Source organism: Muntiacus reevesi, chromosome 1, assembly GCF_963930625.1.
Source record: "Muntiacus reevesi chromosome 1, mMunRee1.1, whole genome shotgun sequence".
Classification (NCBI taxonomy): Eukaryota; Metazoa; Chordata; class Mammalia; order Artiodactyla; family Cervidae; genus Muntiacus; species Muntiacus reevesi.
This window is the reverse complement of record NC_089249.1, coordinates 244,096,425-244,116,738: the sequence shown is the minus strand read 5'-3', so window position 1 is coordinate 244,116,738 and position 20,314 is coordinate 244,096,425.

The window sequence follows — 20,314 nt, the reverse complement described above, 5'->3', positions numbered from 1 at the left end:
TAAAAACAGTCAATACAAATCCACTCAGGAGAAAGTAATTGTCATAGAAGAAAATTCTACGTAATAATAACAATAATTTGGCTTGGAAAAGCTAATGTAACCAAATTCGCATAGGTAGAAAGTGGCAATACTGGGATTTGAAGTGAGTTTGATTCCATCAGCTTCCTTTTCTTATTATACCCATAAAATCCTCAGCTTTGAAATAAATGTTAGAAGCCTAGTCAGTTTCTTCATTCTTAAAATGGTATTAATGATAGCAGACCAAGGAACTATGTTTCAGTTTGTAACTTATCTGTTAAAATATAATTAAGGTCACTAGATTTAGGAAATAAAAATACCACATGTCCCATAAATTTGAATTTTGATGAATAAAGAATTTTTTAATATTAGAGTATGGATATACTTGGGCTTCCGCAAGGTGGTGCTAGTGGTAAAGAACCCATTTGCCAATGCAGGAAACTTAAGAGACATGAGACACGGGTTTGATCTCTGGGTCAGGAAGATCCCCTGGAGGAGAACATGGCAATCCACTCCAGTATTCTTGCCTGGAGAATCCCATGGGCAGAGGAGCCTGGTGGGCCACAGTCCATGGGATCACGAAGAGTCAGACACGACTGAAGCAACTTAGGGCACGCATGCGCGCGCACACACACACACACACACACAGATATACTTACACTAAAAATAATTCGTCATTTTCCTGAAATTTAAATTTAATGGGGTGTCTTGTATTTTATCTGACAACCCTAAATATGATGTCAGCCCAGCATCTACCTATGATCTAACCAAGAGAACAGATTTCCTTGAAATGTTGAAAGGTGTAATTCAAGGCAAAGTAATGACATTTTATAGTTTTTAAATCATAAAGAATCTGTGAAACACTTCACACTTGACTAATAACCTCCTTTGATTCCAGTCCTCCCAAACTGACACTCAAAGAAATTATGCCACTTGCTCAATGTCATACAGCTAGTAAGTTAAAAAAAAAATCTGACATTTAAATTTGGGTAATCTAAAGCTGCTGCTACTTTTGCTAATAATGGTAAGTGCAATTGTAATTTATTAAGTACTTACAATATTGCCTATTGGGTGTTGTGGTTAGACTTCATAGATCATGTCTCCCTTTATATGAGGATAAACTTCTGCACAGAAAAGGTTCTCGCTAAAGGCTGTTTATAATCTTCCTTCCCCCCCAGATTCACCCCTAATTCCAAAATGATAATAAGTAACTAAATTGAGTAGTAGCACATCCTATATAATCTAATACAAACTTGACAAATTCCAGGGAGGTTACTTGCAAAACCATCATCTATTAATATTTACTTATTTGTCTCCTCTCTTAAAAGGCTCTGGGACACTTGGAAACAGGTGGTATGCCTTGGTCTCCACTGCATCATCATCCTTCATTGAGCCTGGCATCAGCAATTTGCAAAGAGAAGGGATTTTTTTTTAAAGTTTGTTGAATGAATGAACAAATGAATGAACAGAAATATAGAGAGTATCAATTCTTGATTCTGGAAGAGATGAGGAGATGTCTCTTTTCGATAAATGATTTAAAACTATTACTGAGAGATTCTTTTTTTAAAAAGAAAAAAAAAATAGATTGATCAATAAGTACTGTTACTTTGTAATATAAGCCTCGCTTCCCTAAACTTGAAAAAATATTGTTAGGGTAGAGGGGAATAGAGGCAAGAGCTAGTCTTTTTTTAATCTCTGTGTTGTGGCTCTTCAATGGACAATGCACTTCATTGTGCAGCCTACAAAATAAATGGAAAGGAATCCTGGAAAGAGCCCATCTGCTGCTACTGCCTTGTGAAAATTTGTTCTTAAGAGACTTCAAGGGTTTGACCTGTACTAAGTATTAGGAGATGGCTGAACTGAGGGAGACTAATGAGTTTGTGAAGTCGCTTAGTCATATCCAACCTTTTGCAATGTCAAGGACTGTAGTCTAACAGGCTCCACCATCCATGGGATTTTCCAGGCAAGAGTACTGGAGTGGGTTGCCATTTCCTTCTCTAGGGGATCTTCCTAGCCCAGTGATCGAACCCAGGTCTCCTGCATTGAAGGCAGATGCTTTACTATCTGAGCCACATGAGTTTGAACTTGCCAACTTATTTCCCCAGTACAGAAAAGGGTAAGAGAGAGGAGGGGGGTGTAGGGAGAGAAGGAAGGGAATCGAGGAATGGAAAATGATGCAATGAATATCAGGGGGGAAATGGATTCCGTAAGGGTCAAGAGTGTGAGTTCAGGTCCCAATTCTGCACCGTGCTAGGGACAGATTTCAGTGAAGTCATTTCCTCCCTGAGTTCAGTTCCTTTATCTGTAAAATGACTAGAACAACACTTCCCAGGAGAATGGATTCTCAGGATCCATAGGATATTTCCAGGTGGTATGAAGAAGAAGAAAAGTGCATTTCTGTAGTTAACTAAATTTGGGAAATGCTGGATTAAGAGAAAGCAAAATGAACTTTTTTATTCTTTTATTTCAGAATTTTCATTCTTCGAAGTTCAAATATGCTTTCTTCTCTCATCTTTACAAGGGTTTAATAGTGCCTTCCCTATAAAGTTATTGTGAGGATTCAGTTCAGTTCAGTCACTCAGTTGTGTCTGACTCTTTGTGACCCCATGGACTGCAACACACCAGACCTCTCTGTCCAATACCAACTCCAATACCCAAACTCATGTCCATTGAATCAGTGATGCCATCCAACCCTCTCATCCTCTGTTGTTCCCTTCTCCTCCTGCCCTCAATATTTCCCAGCATCAGGGTCTTTTCAAATGAGTCAGTTCTTTGCATCAGGTGGCCAAAGTATTGGAGTTTCAGTTTCATCATCAGTCCTTCCAATGAACACCCAGGACTGATCTCATTTAGGATGGACTGGTTGGATCTCCTTGCTGTCCAAAAGACTCTCAAGAGTCCTCTCCAACACCACATTTCAAAAGCATCCACTCTTTGGTGCTCAGCTTTCTTTATAGTCCAACTCTCACATCCATACATGACTACTGGAAAAACCATAGCCTTGACTAGATGGACCTTTGTTGGCAAAGGAATGTCTCTGCTTTTTAATATGCTGTCTAGATTGGTCATAACTTACCTTCCAAGGAGTAAGCATCTTTTCATTTCATGGCTGCAGTCACCATGTGCAGTGATTTTGAAGCCCCCCAAAATAAAGTCTCCCACTGTTTCCACTGTTCTCATCTATTTGCCATGAAGTGATGGGACCAGATGCCATGATCTTTAAATAGACGTTACCTTCCGTTATTATGGCTGTCATTGCCATTGCTATCACTAATCTGAAAGTAGACTGATAAAGAATATAGCATCCTCCAAACTTGGACTCTAGACTTGATTGACTGATGGAGTATCTCACTGAGGGCTAACATTTCTCATACCATCTGAGAAATCCTGATCAGAAGGACCCTAAAGCCCCTTTTGTCTCAGATATCCTGACTCCACAGTGAAGTAAATTCCTGAACACAGCCTGCTCCACCCAGAGCAAGAGCACTGAGACTCATATTAAGTACAAAATGAAATGTATTGAATGAACAAACAAACAAATGAAATTTTTAAAGTTGAGAGCCCACATATTCCATCCAGTTCTGAGGCCCAGATTGCAGCCCCAACTCCCAGCTAAAAGCACTTTTGAGTCTGTGGCTCTTATATTCGAAAAGGGACATATGAACTTCAGTATATCCACAAATGCTCAATGCCATACCCTCCCAGGCTAATTTGCTCATAATCGTCCAAGCCATTAGCTGTTTCATTCATTCACTCATTATTCATTCATTCAGCAAATATCTATAAAAGTTCCCTTATGTTCCATGCATTGTTCTAGCAATGAGGATATTACAAAGATGAATCATTCATAGAGAAGACCTTCACAGTAATTAGAGTCTCCTTGAGGAGAAAAAAAAATACACACAGTAATGGTCATTTAAGGTGAGTCATGCTGAGTGGCAGTAGTTTAAAGCAGTGGTGCATTATAGTCAGCTTTGAGAAGCAGGACAGTCTTCAGGAGAAAAGCAGATGGAATTAAAATGAACTTAAAGACACAGAAGTAGACTCCCAGACATAGAAAAAAAAACTTATGGTCACCAAAGGGGAAGTAAGGGAGAGTGATAAATTAGGAGTATGGGATTAACAGATAAATACTACCATATACAAAATAAAAAACAAGGATTTATAATATAGCACAGAGAACTATATACTCAATTTTCTGTAATAATCTATAATGGAAGGGAATCTAAAAAGAATACAGATATATTATATGTATATAATATACATATAACTACATAACTTCGCATACAGCTGAAACTAACATAACATTGTAAATCAACTATACTTTAAAAAAAAAGAAGAGAAAACCACATTACTTGCATGAAGACATTCAAGACCTAAAAATAAAATTTGACCTTGAAGCATATGGGTGTGTGGACGTTTTAGGCAGAAGGAACTCCTGGGCAAAGAATTCCACATCATACCAACAGTGTAAATCATATCATGTGACCAGTCACATGTCAGGGCCAAACAGCATGTGAAGTCCTGGAATGACAGCCCAGGTCTGCTACATGCTGGTCACTGGGATAAAGCAGCTAGCCTCTCTATTGTCCTTATCATTTCTAAACTGTGAATATTACTGTGAGATGAGCAAGGAATAGTAATAAAATTTATTTAGCACTTGCAAAATGCCAAGTACTATTTTAAGCCCTTTGTACCTATAGGCTCCTTTAATCTCCACAACAAACACATTTATCAGGTGAAGCAATTGGACCAAGGTCAAAAAGAAATGAGGATTGAGCCTAGGTTTTTCCTAATTCTTGCTGGCTACAGACCCAAGTCAAACCCTAATCATTAATATTATCTCCATTTCACCAGTGAAGAAGCTTAGCAAAGTTGAGAAACTGGCTGGCTTGAAGTCACACAGCTGATAAAGGATAGAGCTGAGGTTTAAACTCAAGCCTGTCTGCGCTCTTGGAGTCCATGCATGCTATTATAACACCAAACCAGTAGCAAAGGTGTATAAGATAACTTATGATATGCCAGGCACTGTTCTAATAATTTACACAAATTAACTAATTTATTCCTTACAATGACCCTGGGAGGCATGTATCAATGAGAAAAGTGAACTAGAAACGCATTGGGTAATTTATGGAGGTCCACATAGCTTCGAATTGGTGCATCTGAGAACTGGACTCAAGCTGTTGAGCTTTTGAGTCTGGGTACATCCTATAAAAAAGGGAGAGGTAGGGAATTTTCTGGTGTTTCAGTGACTAAAACTCCATGCTCCCAAAGCAGGAGACCCAGGTTCAATCTCTGGTCAAGGAACTAGATCCCACATGCCACAACTAAGATCAAAGATCCTATGTGCTACACCTAATACCTGGTATTGCCAAATAAATAATTTTTTTTTTTAAGTGGAAGAGGAAATGAGGGATTTTGGAAGTTCAGAAACCCTTTCCCCTCACTCAGAAGACACGTTAAATGATCTAACTTTCAAGGTTAGCATGTCTAAAATACAAAGTACACTCTTGGGAATCACTCCTTTTCTGATTTGGATCATTCATACTTTCATTGCATGAACTGAGTAGCAATTGGGGAAGGATTTCATCAAATGAACGATGTGGAATTTTCCATACATTCAAATTGATTTTGTCTATATGTACCCTTATAGAACACAGTTCAAATGTTTAAAATAGGAGCATGCACCCAAGTGTATAGTTGTGTTTGTACACACACACTATATGGGAAGAAGTGGAGGTAGGTGGTAAAAATACCATAACTGAGTTAAAAGATACAACTTAAAATTAGAAAAGATTAAAGTTTCCAAAGCTTAAATGAAAGGAGTCCTATGGAGCCTTTTTATTTCTACCATTTTGTGTTCTGTAACCTTCTTTTTAATGGTAGCTATCATCTCAACTGGGGTGGGCATTTTCTTAAGCTAGAAATGATCATTAGCTCTTAGAATTACAAAATGCCAATAATTGTCTGATAATCTATCTCAGTTAAGCTATTTCCTGCTGCTCTCTTTCCCTTGTTTTTATTCAGAGCGTGAAAAATGCTTAGCAGGTGGACTTTCTGTTGAAAACTGAAGGAAAGATGTATTTTTGCTAATCGCTTCGTGCAAGGGTTGGTTAAGAAATAAGAGCTAGTGTTAAATGACAAGATAAATGTGCAATTAAGGACAACTGTGTAGGAATTAAAGAGCAGGGAAATATTACAGTGAGTCTAAGCTGATAGCATGAAAATAAAAACTTTCTACTCTAGAGGCAATCTCCTGATTCCTTATTTTATGTCTTGTGTCTTTTTCAATTAGTTGTAAGTCACAGAGAAGGACATAGCAACTCACTCCAGTACTCTTGCCTGGAAAATCTCATGGATGGAGGGGCCTGGTAGGTTACAGTCCATGGAGTTGTGAAGAATCAGACACGACTGAGCAACTTCACTTTCACTTTTCACTTGCCTTCATTGGAGAAGGAAATGGCAACCCACTCCAGTGTTCTTGCCTGGAGAATCCCAGGGACGGGGGAGCCTGGTGGGCTGCCGTCTCTGGGGTCATACAGAGTCGGACACGACTGCCGCGACTTAGCAGCAGCATGGGAAAACAAAAAAACAATCCATCTTTCACTTTCATTTGAAACTACAACACAGGGAAGTTATTGGTAGAAATAAACAGGTCATTTTAAAAGTATATTATGTATATTGTGCATTGTATGTTACATATTGTAAAGTATTAATAATGATATTTATTTCAATTTAATAATATTAACTAACCATTCCTGAGAATGGCTTTAGCACAGGCTTTAGCTCATTCAAGCCTCACAATGTGTAAAAAAGAGTGGCGTTAGCAAATGAGGAAACCATGGCTTAGAGAGGCAATGTCATTCATCAAAGGTCATACAGATGATGAGTGGTGACACAAGATTCCAGCCTATGACGTCTGACCCAAAACTTGTTCTTTTAATGGCCATACTGCATACCAGTTTCACCTGTTCTACTTTTCCAGGCTTGAACAATTCACTTGAAACAGCAGAGAAACCTGATAATAGCTAAGTTATGTCTGATAGTTGCATAAAGTGGTGCTTCTCATACTTGAAGTGCAGAAACATAGAGAAGTGCCTGGAGCTATGAAGCCATAGGGTTTAAAATGATGTCACTTCCTGGAATGCTAAAGTTAGTCAGTGAGTAATTAAAAACAGTATTTTTACATTGAAACACATATTATGTCACACAATATCTTAAGGTAAAATATGATAAGAATTTAAAGAAATTTTGGGGTCAGTTGTATCTCCCAGAAAGGCTAAGCCCACACCCAAACCTGATTCATCCTTCTCATCCCTCTCATCCCTCTCATCTCAGCCAGCCCAGCATCCCTCTTTCTTCAGATGACAACACCAAGATTGTCCTCTTATGGAACCATTCATACATGCTCACTCTTGGTGACTCAGTGCTTGACCCCCTTCCTAGCTCTAATGAAAACTTGTGATCTAAGTTTGACCTAGGGGACCCAACTGTAAGTAACAGGGAAAGAGAAATCCTGGTGGTTCAGCTGGTAAAGAATCCACCTACAATGCAGGAGACCTGGGTTCGATTCTGGCTTGGGAAGATCCCCTGGAGAAGGGAAAGGCTACCCACTCCAGTATTCTGGCCTGGAGAATTCCACAGACTATATAGTCCATGGGGTCACAAAGAGTTGGACAAGACTGAGGAACTTTCACATACACACTGGGCTGGGAGGATGATAGCCTGGAGCTCCTCTGAACCATCTGCCCAGTACCTAGGCAGAACTTGCTGAGAATGATGCCAGCATGGAGCAAATCAGAGGCAAGAGACAGAGCAAGATCACATTCTACAGAAATCATCTGAACCCTGGCCACAGTTGAGGCAAAATCCTGAACTCATTAGTTATAAAAAAAGATAAACTCTTTAGGGGCAAGTCCTCTGCCACTTGCCAACCAAAATTATCCTAACACAATGTCCGTCAATCCCTTTGATCATTATAGAAACTCACATATAAAAACTGTTGACCATAATAAGGTGGAGGAAAAATTTCATAGCTGGTGGTGGTGTTTCCACAACTAGTTCATCTGCGCATCATGGGAGAAGAAGAATCAGAACCTCAGAAAAAGGAGAGGCTCATGGAAATGAATCGCCAGGACCTCCACTTACACAAGTACATAAATCAAGTAATGAAATAAAAATGATATATCAATAAAATGGGCAGGATTCCCAGAATAAATAACTCTTTCTACTCCCATCATAAGGCAATAGTGGCTATGCCTGGATAGGAGTGACCTACACAATGAGACAAAGATAATAAATGTGACTAAGAAAATCATTCTCCATTTTAGCAAAAAGAGACTTTAAGAATGATGCATACACACACACATATATATGTATTTATACCCAACTGTTCTATTCTTCAAAGCATCTGAGTTTAAAATTAACTATAATTTTAATTGTTGGGTCTCTTAACTTTGAAACTCATTACATTTTAGCTCTATAATAGCAGAGTTGTGTCAAAGGAAGACCAATATCAAAGAAAGCTGAAAGTTCTGAGGTCTAGTCTCAGCCCTGTTCATTACTGCTGTGTGGTATTGGGAAAGTTCATTGGTCTCTTTGACCTTGAAGGAATCCCCAAGTTTGGCCCAGGCATAATGATGCTTCCTTCCCAAAAGTTGACACACACTCATCACCTTTAGCAGACTAATCTCCCTTTTGCCCTGCTGAGTCCAACCAGTTACCTCCATCCTGGCTGTTCCACCTGCACCTGTCCCAATCTTGGCTGTTAGGACATCTATTTCAGCATCTATTTCAAGATTTACCTACCCTGGAAAGTCCTCTTTACTGTTACAGTGTACATATCTCTTCCTTCTGAGTTTTCATATCATAGAGTATCAAGGAGGATGTCTACAATTTCATCTCATTGAATCCCATCATCTTCCCATCAATCTTTCGTTTCTGTACACTCAAATGCCTGCAGGAGTGGGGCTGGCTGATATTCATATAAATACCTGAGTAGTATGGGGTGTAAAAAAATGGGGTGAAGTATTTAACTGAAAGTAACACTTGCCTAGTTAGCATGATTTCTAAAATATTACACATACATAATAGCCAAACCAAATGCACATGCAACCATGTCAGGCTAATGGACCACCACTGTAGACACTGCCTCATATCATCCCAGCCACGACATGATCAAGAATCCTAACTGAAAATTGACATACGATGCACACTATTTCCTCTTCCATGTTATTTCAGCTGTATAAGAAATCCTTTGGGCTTCCCTGGTGGCTCAGATGGTAAAGAATCTGCGAGACCTGCGTTCAATCCCTGGGTCTGGAAGATGCCCTGGAGAAGGAAATGGTACCAACTCCAATATACTTGCCTAGGAAATCCATGAACAGAGAAGACTGGTGGGCTACAGTCCATGGGATTACAGAGTTGGACACAACTGAGTGACTAACGTTTTCACTTCACTTTCAGAAATCATTTAAGAATCAATGAATACTGGAGTCTTTGCTGATTTGGAAGCACTCAAGTATCTCCAATCTCTTGTATTGTTTCATAATTATTTTAAATACATGCTTGGTCTTATTCCTCAAATATAAGCTTCTTGAGATCAAGATGAAAGTCATTGTATGGCATACAAGGTTAAATGACAGACTACTTTTCTTCACTTGACTCATGTACTCTGTACCCTGACCGTGAGAATATCTCAATTGAAGAGACTTTCTTTGGAGGCCTATTTTAAAAAATGAAAAATGAAGTAGTGAAGCAATTAAATCCAAAGTGCTCACCCACAAGATGTAGGAGAGGCTCTCTCATTTCACCCAGAAATGTTGATTGTGGTATGATTTTTTTGTTTTGGTATGTCTGCAAAGTGAAAACTCCTCAAGCATTCATCACCCAGCAATTAAACATAAATGTCACAATTAACTTTCTCTTTTCCTAAGCTGGTGTCAGGAGGAAAAAAATAAAATAAAATAAACCACATTAAATACACTTAGGCAAGGCAGGTTTAAAAAAAAAAAAAACACAGTTTAATGGGCCAAAATTCTGTCAGTGAGTCTCAGCTTCTGTTGGAGAGGAGAGGAATCATGATCACGGTTATTTGACTGGTGGCCTTATCATTTCATCATCAAGGTGTTTTCCCCTACAGTGGCAGTCAGCTTAGGTCCTGCAGTCTCTTGCTGTTGTTTAGTCACTCAGTTGCATCCGACTCTTTAGCGACCCCATGGACTATAGCCCACCAGGCTCCTCTTTCCAGGCAAGAATACTGGAGTGGGTTGCCATTTCCTTCTCCAGGAGATCTTCCTGAGCCAGGGATCGAACCTGCTGTCTCTCTCTTTTTCTTCTTAATTGAAGAATAGTTGCTTTGCGATATTGTGTTGGTTTCTGCCATACATCAACATGAATCCCCTCCTTCTTGAACCTCCCTCCCCTCCCACCTTATCCCACCTCTCTATGTTGTCTGAGTCCCAGTTTGAGTTCCCTGAGTCACACAGAAAATTCCCACTGGCTATCTATTTTACATATGGTAGTGCATACGTTTCCACGCTACCCTCTCCATTCATCCCACTCTCTCCTTCCCACCCCCTGTATCCACAAGAGTGAGGCTCATTTAATTCAAAGCAGTCACCCCACACCCGGATGCAGCATCCTCAGCAAGTGACCAATGAAGAGATCATGCTTACTCTTTGTTGCTAAAATGGAATGAAGGAACTTTTTAGGGCTTTGTAAACTGCTTTAAAGAAAAAAAAAACTTATATTCATGCCCAGAAGAGAGTTGATATTCCAGTATTGATCTGCAAATACATGTTGCATAAGTGAACTATCTCCTAACTTTGCTAGGTTTTATATTTGGTAGTTCAGCAAAAAGAAGGAAAACAGAGATTGGGAATGTAGAAATTGATAATCAAATGACATTAGTTTACTGTGGAATGGAAAGGAGACTTGCCATTGATTTTTTTTTAAAGTTATGTATACAGGTATTTTTTTCAATGAGTTTTCTCAATAAGAATGAAAATTTTCCTAGAATATCTTATCTCTTGTGCACATGACCTCATTCATATCAAGAAATTATGCTCAGGGGAAAAAATATTGACATATTTAGGCTACTTATGATAATAACAATAACAGTATTTACAAAATACTTATGTTCAAAGAACTTTGCTTTCATTTTTATAATTAATCCCCCTAACAATCATTTGAAATAACTAATATTATCCTCTGTCTTACAGGTAAGAAAAATGAGATGCAGATTAATTATCTTATCCACAGGATATAATTACTAAATAGTAGCATTGGGATATGAAACCTAAGGCAATCTAAGTGCAGAGATAGCAAATATCAACATTCTACTATTTCTTTTAAAATTCCACCTTTACTGCATCAACTGGTATTCCAGTGACTTGCTTTCTCTAGGCACTTGTGTTCTTAAAGAGGCAACTACCTTAAATTCACAAATTGGCATCTCCAGGTCTCTCTTCGGGGGGGACAATATTCTTCTGTCAGATATCACTTATTAGCAGAGCAATTTGGTCAACTATGTTTTGGAAACTTGGACATAGGCCCAGTCAAACTGGTTGCTCTCCTGCAGGACCACTCAAAGCCTTCAAAATGCCACAGCACAAGGAGCTCTACTCAATGCTGGGTCATGACTAAACTGGGAAGGAAATCTAGGAGTGGATACATGTGTATGTATGACTGACTCACTATGCTGTACAGTGGAAACTGACACAAATTGTAAAGCAATTATACTCAAAAAAATTAATTTTTAAAACTACAAACTCCTCAGCTTTGCCTACCAGACTAGACTTGTCGAGATCTGGCTTCTTAGGACCTTCCCAAACCCCAGCCACTGCACTCAACTCCCACCCCCACCCCCTAATCACACTGCCCCATCTTCAGTACTTCTCACCAGCCTATCGCTTAGACTATCGCTTAGCCTATCACTAAGACTCCCTTAGAGTCTTAGCTCTCCCCACATTCTCCCAGCTCTGTGCACTACCGACTCCTCCCTGGAACCTTTCAGGTTTCAGCTGAAATGTCAATTCCTTTAGAAAGCCTTTCCCTGTCTGAAGCCCATACGGCCCACTCTGGTTGTCCTTCTCCTGTTACTTCTTTTATTTCCTTCACACATATTGTCCATTTATTTACATGCTTGATTATGGACTATTGACAGTTTTCTGAATAAAATGTCTATCAGGAGTTAAGGTCCAGAAGGACAAGGACTCCGTCTTATGCAGTGCTGGATCCTTACCACTTAGCACAATCCCTGACACATTCAGACACACAGTAAATGTTTATCAAGAGAATGAATAAATCTCTATAAGGCAGACCCAATCTATTCCTTTCCTAAACAAATCTGACCATGATCACCCCCCTATTTTGTGTGTCAAGTGAATTATAGTTGATTTACAACGTTGTGATAGTTTCACCTATACAGTAAAGTGATTTATATATGAGTGTGTGTATACACGTATATTCACACATATGTATATACATTCTTTTTCAGATTCTTTTCCATTATGGATTATTACAAGATACTGGATATATTTCCCTGTGCTATATAGTAAAAACTTGCTGTTTATCTATTTTTTATGCAGTAGTGTGAATCTGTTGATCCCCAAATCCTAATTTAACCCCCCCCTTTTCACCTTTGGTAACCATAAGCTTGTTTTCTATGTCTGTGAGACTATTTCTGCTTTGTAAATAATTTCATTTATATCATTTTTTTAGATTCCACTTGTAGGTTGTATCACCTTATATTGTCTTTCCCTGTCATCTTACTTCATTTAGTATGACAATCTCTGGGTCCATCTATGTTGCTGCATATGGTATTATATCACTCTTTGTCACTGACTATATGTACCATATCTTCTTTATCCATTCATCTGTCAGTGGACACTTATGTTGCTTCTATGTTTTGACTATTGTAAATAGTGCTGCAATTAACACTGGGGTCCGTATATCCTTTCAAATTAGAGTTTTTTCTGGATGTACACCCGGGGTGGGATTGTTGGATAGTATGGCAACTCTATTTTTAGTTTTCTAAGGAACTTCCATACAGTTCTCCATAGTGGCTGTACCACTTTACATTCCTACCAACAGTGTAGAAAGGTTCCCTTTCCTCCACATTCTCTCCAGCATTTATTCTGTGTAGACTTTTTGATGGTGGCGATTCTGACTAGTGTGAGGTGCTACCTCTTTGTAGTTTTGATTTGCATTTTTCTAGTAATTACCAATGTTGAGCATCTTTTCATATTCCAGTTGGTCATCTGTATGTCTTCTTTGGAGAAATGTCTATTTAGGTCTTCTGCCCATTTTCCTACTTTTTTTTTTTTAAGTGAGCTGTATGAGCTGTTTGTATATTTTGGAAATAAAGCCATTATTGGAAGCATCTTTTGCAAACATTTTCTCCCATTCTGTAAGCTGTCTTTTCATTTTGTTTATGGTTTCCTTTGTTGTGCAAAAATTTATAAGTGTGATTAGGTCCTATTTGTTTATCTTTGCTTTTATTTCTTTTGCATTGGGAGACTCACCTAAGAAAACAGTGATAAGATTTATGTCAGAAAATGTTTTGCCTATGTTCTCTTCTAGGAGATTTATTGTTTCATGCCTTATATTTGAGTCTTTAAGTCATTTTTTATTTATTTTTGTGTATGGTGTGAAGGTGTGTGCTAACTTCACTGATTAACATGTGGCTGTCCAGCTTTCTCAGGACCACTTGCTAAAGAGACTGTTTCTTCCCTAATGTATGTTCTTGCCATCTTGGACTCTCTATTCTATTCTGTTATTATATATATCTGTTTTGTCCCAATAGCATGCTGTTTTGATTACTGTAGCTATGTATTATTGTCTGAAGTCTGAGAGCATTATGCCTCTAGCTTTGTTCTTTTTCTTCAGGATTGTTTGGCAATTCCAGGTCTTTTGTTGTTCCATGTAAATTTTAGGATTGTTTGTTCTAGTTCTGCAAAAAATGTCATGGATAATTTGAGAGGGATCACATTAAATCTTTAGATTGCTTTGGATAGTATGATCATTTTAACAATGTTATATCACTGATGGTCAGCTTTGGTTTAAGGACTCCACATCAGTTTTGCCAAACTTTCTTGGAATCAAAATGCTACCTAAGAATCCTTCACTCAGCCAACCTTCCTCGCTTTCTTCCTTCATTGTTTCTCTTTCTCTGGTTCATAAAGGACAGTCCTATATGGCACTGTGATAGCTCTTGAGCTTTCTTAGCCTTCTTTTACTCCATTCCCATTTTCCTCCATAGGTATTTTTCAGAATTAATCTCTTACAAATCTAACCTATTATATCCATTTCCTAGGACTGCCTTCAGTCAGTTCAGTTCAGTTCAGTCACTCAGTCGTGTCCGACTCTTTGCGACCCCATGAATCGCAGCACGCCAGGCCTCACTGTCCATCACCAACTCCCGGAGTTTACTCAAACCCATGTCCATCGAGTCGGTGATGCCATCCAACCGTCTCATCCTCTGTCGTCCCCATCTCCTCCTGCCCCGAGTCCGTCCCAGCATCAGGGTCTCTTCCAATGAGTCAACTCTTCGAATGAGGTGGCCAAAGTACTGGAGTTTCAGCTTCGGCATCAGTCCTTCCAATGAACACCCAGGACTGATCTCCTTTAGGATGGACTGGTTGGATCTCCTGCCTTAACCAGGGTGAAAACCGAGTGGCTTAAACAATGTAACTTAGTTTCCCACCCTTCCAGAAGCTCAGGATCCCAGATCAAAGTTGCAGCAGGGTTTTTTATTTATGAAAGCTGTGAGGGAAAACCTGTTCCAAGCTTCTCTCCTAGCATGTTGTAGCCTTAGGTGTTCCCTGAATTGTCTTCTTCCTATACCTTTACCTCATCTTCCTTTTGTACATGTCTGTCTTTGTGTTCAAACTTCCTTTTTATTATGACACACTCATACTGGGTTAGAGTTCATCCTAATGAACTTATCTTAACTAGATTATCTGCAAAGTTACTACTTCCAAAAAAGACCCCATTCACAGGTAGAGGGGAGTAGAACTTTAACATCTTTTTTATTAATCTTTATTGGAGGATAGTTGTTTTACAATGTTGTGTTAGTTTCTAATATACAGCAAAGTGAATTAGCTACGCTTACACCTGTATCCCCTCTTTTTTGGCTTTCTTCCCATCTAGGTTACCACAGAGCATTGAGTAGACTTCCCTGTGCTATACAGTAGGATCTCATTAGTTATCTATTTTATGCAGGGTATCAACAGTGCATATATCTTTTGCAGGGAAACAATTCAGCCCACAACATCCATTTTAGTGTTCTTATGGGAGAACCTGAGTTAATTCAACAAGAGAATTCAGAAATTTCAGTAAGTCTATTTATACTTAAAACATGCATCAATTCTAGAATTACCATTTGTCCTAGCTGTATTTTTGAAAATGGAAAATCCTGTGTTCTTTAAGCTATAAAAAGTGGTAGACATATTTAATCTTTAAATTAATCTAATGGAACATAATTATACTAATTAGATGCATTCAAAATTTTTATCAGAAATACCTTACAATATTAATTTTAAAGTACAGCTATTTTAAGATAGGCCAGAGAGAGGATAATTTAATTTTTCCTTTATTTTGAATAATAGTGAGCTTTTACTTGGTCTAGCTCTGCTTTTCACAAACTGTGTTCCATGGAACACAATCTTTCTGTGAGATATAATAGATAATGAAAAGTAGGGGGGTAGGTGGAGATCAAGACGGCAGAATAGAAGGAAGTGAAACTCCTTTCTCTCAAAAATACATCTACTTGTGGAGCTATTCTCATAGAATACCTACTGATCACTGGCAAAAAAAAATTTCATACAATCAAAGGTGCAAGAAAGATCACCATATAACCGGGTAGAACAAAAAGGGAAAATAATGGAATTGGGATGGGACCTGCACCTCTGGGAGGGAGCTGTGAAAGAGGAAAGTTTCCTTCACCCTAGAAGCCCCTTCACTGGCTGGGAGACAAGCCAGGACAGAAAGGAAGTATCAGAGGCTCAGAAGAGAGTGCACAGGCAGCTTGCAGCAGGCAGGACACAGAGAGACCTGAGCAGAGGGTTCTGGCCACCTCAATGACTCCCCAGCTGGAGATGCTTGCCTGCTGGTGTGCAGAGCAGCTGGGTGCTAAAACTCAAACTTCAGTGGACAGACCTGGGGAGAGGCCTCAGCCTGGCTGTGCAAAGACAGTCCCAAGGTCTTGAAATGCAGTCCCAAGGCTGCAACTGGAGATGTGTTTGTCTGTCCCATGCTGCCTAGCCTTTAAAACATTACTAATAATGGAAATATTTTTTCCCCTGGAGAACACTGGCATTGAACAGTCCCTTCCAGTTTCCCACCCCTGGGATAACTAAAAATCCTAAGAATAGACAATTGAAAGATTTCACTCCTTTGCCACCATCAGGCATGGTGATGTTTCCTTGAAAAGAAAGTGAAAGTGAAGTCGGTCAGTCGTGTCCGACTCTTTGAGACCCCATGGACTGTAGTCTACCACGTTCCTCCTTCCATGGGATTTTCCAGGCAAAAGTACTGGAGTGGGTTGCCATTTCCTTCTTCAGGGGATTTTCTCGATCCAGGGATTGAACCCGGGTCTCCTGCACTGTAGGCAAACGCTTTACCGTCTGAGCCACCAAGTATTTCCTTAGTTGGTCTAATTGTCATTCTGTCTACCTAAGTTTCCAGGAAAGAGGCTCTCCTCCTGCAAGGGTTATGAACTGTGGTCTATGAAGTCCCAAATGTTTCTGTATCAGTTGGGTTCTTTTGGCCCCCACTTAATCAGCTTGTGTAACTCTCTCCCTTATCCAAGAACCTCCAGCCAAACAGGTTTTCTTTCAGCTTCTCAGATGATTTAAGTCCTATACTGATTGAGGACTTCACCCAGAACACCGTCTCCTCTTCCCCTGGCCACTCCTGTGCTTGGTCAGCTCATCCTTCAAACCCTAGCTTAAACAAGCTCCTTAGAGATGCCTTGTACTATCCCTGAGGTCTCTAAAGCATTACTAAGTCAATATATCCAAATCCAAAGCTCTATGAGCAGTCCCACCATCGATAGAGTTACTGGAATCACCAGTCTTAGTCTGCTGGTGACAATTGTACCCACCCCATAGGAAGAGCCATCTGAGAGCTGAAGATGCAGAACTCTGACTCCAGCTGTGACTGGACTTGCTGGATAAGCAAGCCAGAGATCTGCTTTCCTTCTTAAGCTACTGTGTTGGCCAAAAAGTCCATTTGAGTTTTTCCATAAGTTTCAATTTTTTCCTGCTAGTTTGAACAGGATTTCTATTATTATATCCAAAACAGTCCAAGCTAATAAGTTCACTATCGTTATCATCATCATCAATATATTTGTTGTTATTATTGTTATCTATTTGGAAAAAGAAGCAAACCCATCTCTGTAGGAGATGTGCATGTGAACTCATTAGCAAACAACAGAGTAGGCTTGATGACAAGTCAAAGTTTCATCCAGATAAATGGGTTTAGGAACTAGAACATCAGAGGTGAACTTTCTCGCTCAGGTTTCACTGCCCTTAACCTTCAGCAGTGCTCATTTTTCACATTCACCAAAACCATTTCACTAAACTTTGAGTACTCCATTCATCCATCCACCTGGGTGTCACTGGGAGTGATTTAGAAAGATTACAAATCTCTGTGCCTTTACATTGTCCTTAGAACACAGACAAAATCTAGCCTGAGATCTCAGGGCAGCATGAACCACAAATGCCATGAAAGAAAGTAAAAAGAAAGTGAAGTCTCTCAGTCATGTCTGACTCTTTGTGACCCCATGGACTGTAGCCTACCAGGTTCCTCAGTCCATGGGATTCTCCAGGCAAGAATACTGGAGTGGGTTGCCATTTCCTTCTCCAGGGGATCTTCCCGACCCAGAAATCGAACCCAGGTCTCCTGCATTGCAGGTAGATGCTTTACCCTCTGAGCCACCAGTGAAGCCCATGACAAATGCCATGACATTAAGTCTAATCTTGGGGGGTGGGGGCTGGGGGTGGGGTATGTAGTGTGAATATGGTGTGGAAAATACTGGGTGGAAATCATGACCTAGGGTAAGTCCATCAGCACATTCAGTCATCCTGGCCATAGTGACTAATTCAGCAATGGGCATGTAACCTCAGTCTGGTCATTAACTTGAAAAACAAAGGGTATATATGCTTTGTTTAGGGAATGCTTAGACAAAGACTCTCTTTCCTGAATAAGTGTAAAACCCCAGGAACTTAACATGATCATTCTGGGGACCCAAGGTGAATCAGATTTACAGTGCCACTGAACCTAAGAAAGTAAAAGCAAAAATGGAGAAGAAATACCAAAGCTTCTGTTATATCACTGAGTTACTAGATCAAGCCTCACTTGGAGCCAGGTGGTACTCCTGGACTTTTCAGTTGCTTGAATCAATCTATCTCCTTTATAGTTTAAGCCTGTGTCATAGAGTTTTCTATAACATGCAACTAAATCATCTTGAGATTTGTTTTTATATACTTGCTTTTTTTGCAAGAAGAGTCAAATTTTCTATCATTCTCAGGATATCTGTGACCCCTAAGAATATTTTAAAACCCTGAACTAAAGAATTTCTAAGATTTTTTGCAACATTAGCATTCTGTGATCTTCAAGTTGATTTTGTTTTTAAATTCCAAGTTTAGCTGATAATGCATAAAATTGGGCAATATAAAAACATATTTTCAAATAAAAGTGGACTTCTCTATTAAAAAAAGAAAAATGCTTATTAGAAAAATGTTTGAAAATGTAAAAAAATAACAGAGAAAGCCACTGTTAATATTTGGAGGATTATTTTTGTATGAAATGTTATGGAAGTTTTCATGTGGGAAAGCTCATACTACACATACATATTTTTTCATCTAACTTTTTTTCACTTGATATTACAGCATAAGCACTTCTCCAGATTATTAGAAACCTTTTGTAAACATCATTTTTAATGGCTACATAACTTCCTACTGAGCACTATAATTTCCTTAATGTGAGACAAACTGAGTTGCTGCTTTTGTGATCATCTTTCCCATTTTTGAAAATGGATTCTTGCCTGAAAGTAAACAAAGGAACTACCAGTGGCGGAAGTATTCATTGCTATGGCAGGTTAAGTCACCAGGGAAATTGGAGAAGGAGGCAGGGACACACCGGGATCCAGAGCCCTCTGTCCTCCCTGGGTGCCATCTTTACCTTTCTCTTCTTGTACAATACGATCCTCTTGTTCTGAGGCCACGCTGAAGCTTAAGGTCACTGGTGACCTTCAAGGTACATGCTCAATTGCCTGGAGAGGCTGACTCTCAATAAATCCTGGCTTCAACTAGCTTGAGTCAGGTGCTCACCCTGAGCCCATTCAACTCTGCCAGGGTAGAGGGTGGAGGGTACATTGTCACACAGTACAAAATGCTGGATAGGCATTCACCACTTTGAATTTGAACCTCATCCACAGTGATCAGAAGAACGAGCAGTGCCCAAGATGGAAAAAAAACAAAACAGAAGACTGGACTTATTTACTCATGTGCTTTGAAAATACCCTCAAATTGTTCACCGTAACAAAACAGGTTACAAATATAACACCATCCTGCCTATATTTCCAATCCTCAATTTCTCCACTATTCTTTGCACTAAATATCAACCTCTAGAAATGATTTCCCCAACAACTATGAGTTTTCCTGCTGAGCTCCATGGCGTGCTTGGATTACAACTTATATTTTTCATTACATGGCTTTTCTTGCTCATTTTCTGCTCAATTTCTTCAAGACCAGAGCTAGTTGAGGCTAGCTTATGCTAATTTGCAAGGCTACGTGGGCTTTCTTATTGTTTATAATACAAAACACTTCTCTCCAGAATCTGTCCTGACAAACAGCTAAAAAGTTAGTTTATTCTGTATACTGGATTCCTTAGGCTTTTGAAGTCTCCTGCCTGCCCCTGGCTACCCCATGGGTTGGGGAGATGGGGCTGCAGCAGGCAGTGCAGGGAGGATAGGTGAGAGAAAAGGGACAGAGGATTAAGGAACTCCTCTGGGCTCCACTGTGTGCCTTGTAAGCATTCAGGGAGAACTCTCTGAAGCTTAAACTCTTTTGAAGGGCACAGTTAATAAATGTGTATTTCTAAGGAGGCAGAAAAAAAGCTGGTGTAGGCTGTTGCTTCCTGATCTGATCAGTAGCTACACACATCTCACATTTCTTAGCTGTTCACAGTCTGAATGGCATTGACTGAAGAGCTTTCCTTCCTGCAACAGTCTTCCTCCTCACCAAAAAAATTAACTAGAAACTCTACTAGATGCTGTAAGTGAGGCAAA